The sequence below is a fragment of the Aptenodytes forsteri genome, unplaced genomic scaffold (genome assembly GCF_000699145.1).
Source record: "Aptenodytes forsteri isolate BGI_AS27 unplaced genomic scaffold, ASM69914v1 Scaffold97, whole genome shotgun sequence".
In the NCBI taxonomy this organism is placed as follows: Eukaryota; Metazoa; Chordata; class Aves; order Sphenisciformes; family Spheniscidae; genus Aptenodytes; species Aptenodytes forsteri.
In genome coordinates, this window is record NW_008795036.1 from 3,632,374 (window position 1) to 3,636,006 (window position 3,633).

The window sequence follows — 3,633 nt, forward strand, 5'->3', positions numbered from 1 at the left end:
GGGGGGGAAGATATCCTCATTTTCATCTCATTAATAGAAGGAAAAAAAAATCCAAAACCCCCAAACCGTGATTCTAAATGGAAGACCATATTCCTCCCAGAGAGTGTTCAGACAGAAAGGGAAATTCCCTTTTATTGTTCTAGATAATAGGATTTCTCTGTTTGTTATGTACAGAATACATATGCATTCAAAAACAGATGTTCATCATTGTTTCCATTGTTTGGATTTTTTTTTTTAAACTCTTGAGCTTGACTATTCACATGAAAACTCTCGTACTGAATTTGGTTTATGACAGCAAAATGATTTCTGGTTTTATTTAAAAAAAAAAACCAACAAAACAAGGAGATAGTTTGGTGCAAATTTTAGTATATCCTTGTGGAAGTGCTGCCTTAAATGCTCGTATGTGAGGAGCTCACCAGGGACAACCGTGATAAGAGCTACCTTCCTCTTAGTAGATACATGTCAGCCCACATGAATAAACTGCTGTCCAATGCATTTTTCTTGTATGATACAGTAATTCCCAAACTGTGCTACATGACCTACTGAAGGGGGGCAAGTCAAGAGGGACCCACGCTATGATCAGTGGCATGAAAAAGAACTCCAAAAACTGAATCAGTGGGAAATGGAAGGTATCTGTGGAAATCAGAAATCAGACGGAAATGGAAGTTAAGCAACTTTACCTGGGGAGCAGGCGGTTAGCTGGACAAAGTAATTGGGAAAATGATGTTAAGGGAAGAAAGTTTCAAGGTGGGACTGAGCTGTCAGAACATGTGGGGGAAGCGTGTTTGACACCTGCTCGCACTCTATCTAGACCTATGCTACCGGTTTCAAGAACTTCCCCCTTAACAGATGTCAGTTAAGCATTTTCTGAATTCAAGTTAATTCATTTCTAAAAAATCAAAAGTCATGTTCCAAAGCATGAAACATTCTAATAAATTCATGAAGCATGCTGGCGTGCTGGTGGTACTAGATTAGAAATAACAGCTAGCTGAACCATGCCTTCAGATTTTCAGCAGGTTGTAAGCAGTTTTCTAAAATGTATATTCTGAAAATACGAGGTATGTTTTCACCTGCAAGATCCCCATCTACATTTCTTAATTTTACATAAAAGTGGGATGTAAGCACAGTATGAACGAGGCTGTTGAAGTCTGCTGCATTTCTCAACAACCAAGAAAGTTGATGCTCCACCAGGTACGTGTGCAATTTACTAGATGCTCTGCAAGATACTTCAAGCAGTAACTGAATACATAGTTTAGACACTCTTTGTCTCTCCCAGCAGAGACGAACGTGGCAATGTAACAATGCTAGTTGTAATGCAATTTATTTGGAGCTTCTGAAATTTCAGATCACAGCATTCTATAATCAATATTTTGCGTTATTCAGCCACAGTACCCCTTCAACTGAGAACCTAACTAGTGTAATTCACACAAACAAGAGTCTCAAGTGCACCTACATGTTTAGCATAAAAGCACTTATATACATATAACATTCAGATCTCTATTTATTGTCTCAGCTTTAAGTCTCAGATGCCTCCGTGAAGGACCTGCTAAAGAGGACAAGACGGCATGCTGGCCCTTTAAAACTGAAATGCTTGTTTCCTTTCTGTAAGAAAAGTAAATCATGCTATAGTGAGTGGAGCTTTGAAAAAGCATCCATCCATTAAAGTTCATGGATCCTCGTTTCCAGATTGTCCCTCCCCTGGCTGTGTCTCAAGTTACAGCCTTGTACAATCCAAGTCTAAATAATATTCACTATGATAAATGACACCATAACTCCGATATCCACAATCAATCTTTGCTTTAAAGATACATCCATCTTCAATAATGTTGATGGGGATTCTGTAAAATGGGAAACGTGACTGTTTTCCCGACCTCCTAACAGTGGGGGAAGGAAGCTCTGAGTGATGGCTGTCAGCCCACATCTGGCTGCAAAAATAAATTAGCCTTATGTAGACAAATGAAAGGACCAGCCCTGACTAGAAAACAGCCACTCCTGAGCAATGGCTAATTTATAGGACTCCTTTCTGGAAAGTTCCTAGCTGAAGCTACAGTCTCCTTAGCTATCTCTTTAAATGATATCTGATGCTGTAAATAACTTCAGTGTGGTAGGAACTATGCAAAGTACAAAGAGTGATTTGGTGGGGGAAGGGGAGGAGACAATAACTTTCTCACATTCTTTGTACATGATCAAGATGTAAAATTCAGCCACTTAAAACACACTCACACACACATGCAAACAAAAGTTTGGTTTCAGCAAAAACGTTGTTATATTTTGAAAATATGCTCTTCTTCATTTGACAGAAGATTATTTGCCACTTTAACTCCTTTGTCATCTCCTGGGCTGCAGAACTGAGGCAACTCCACTACAGAAATTAAACTATTCAGTGCAAGTGACACCTTGAGGTTTGGGGATTATTTTTTTCCCCATTAAATGCTACCAACTTTTCTTTCTCCTCACCTTGCCCCCTCCTGCCGATAGAAGAGTTTCACAAGAGGTGCAGCAAGTCCCACCAGGTCAGCTCCTCTACGCAGGTGCTGTGCGGCTCGGATGTTGTGAAGTGGTATACAGAGAAACTACCCACTGTATTTATTTCAGCACATGGTTTCAGAATAACCCGAAGGAGAATTTAAAATGGGAAGGTGGAAGAAGACTCCCTCTCCATCTCACTCGCTGCCTTACACGAAGCACAAATCTCTACCTGTGCATAGGACAGTGGCTACCCTTTTTTCACGACTGAAATGCTTTATTACCTTATTCTTTATGTCTTTGACCTTGTCCTGCTGTAGAAAAACGTAGGACTTTAATTCTTATAGCGTACAATATATGGGATTTAAAAAAAAAAAAAAAAAGAAGTCCTTTCCAGGAGGAGTGGGGAAACAGATGAGGGAGCAGCCCGGTGCACGTTATTTCCTCACGCCGGCCGGCATGGCACCTGGGCATCGCAGCTCCCCGGGGGAGGTCCGGCGGCGCTGGGGAGGGCTGGCGGCGGCAGTGGCGGCAGCGAGGGTTAATTCTGTGAAGGTTGAAGGGCTTACAGTAATGCTGCGAAGACAGAAACATCACAGGCTTTCCTGGCAAGAGGCTCGCAGAGGGTAGGAGGGGACTGCGAAATGAACTCTCTCAGGCTTTGTCGTGTGCGTTTCCCAAGGCCCGGCCTGGCCCCTTTGATAAATGACACATGTCATTCTGTCAGGGGCTGACACTGCAGCTGGGAGGGCCGGTGATGTATGGCTCCGCTGAAAAGGAAATCAACTTTTTGGCACCAAGTAAGACTGTGCCCTGTGTAAGGATTTTGTTTCTCAAAAAGTGAAAGATAGACTTAGGGTTTTAAAAAAAAAAAAAAAAAAAAAGTTGAAAAACAGATTGAACGACAGCTTACACTTAACATAAATTAACTCGGTAATGGTGAAATGTGCTAGCCTGTGATAAATAAAAGCTACATTAGTCAATTATTAATCACACTCCAACTTGTAGCCAAAACCCATGACTTAAATCTGAGGCCTGAGCTGCCTTACAAACAGATAAGACAGTGTTTGATAGATGTCTTGCATAGTGTAATCAGGAAGGAATCAAAGGCTTAGTGGTTTAACCAGGGGGGGTGTGGAAGGTTCTGGAAACTGAGACTGGGTAAAG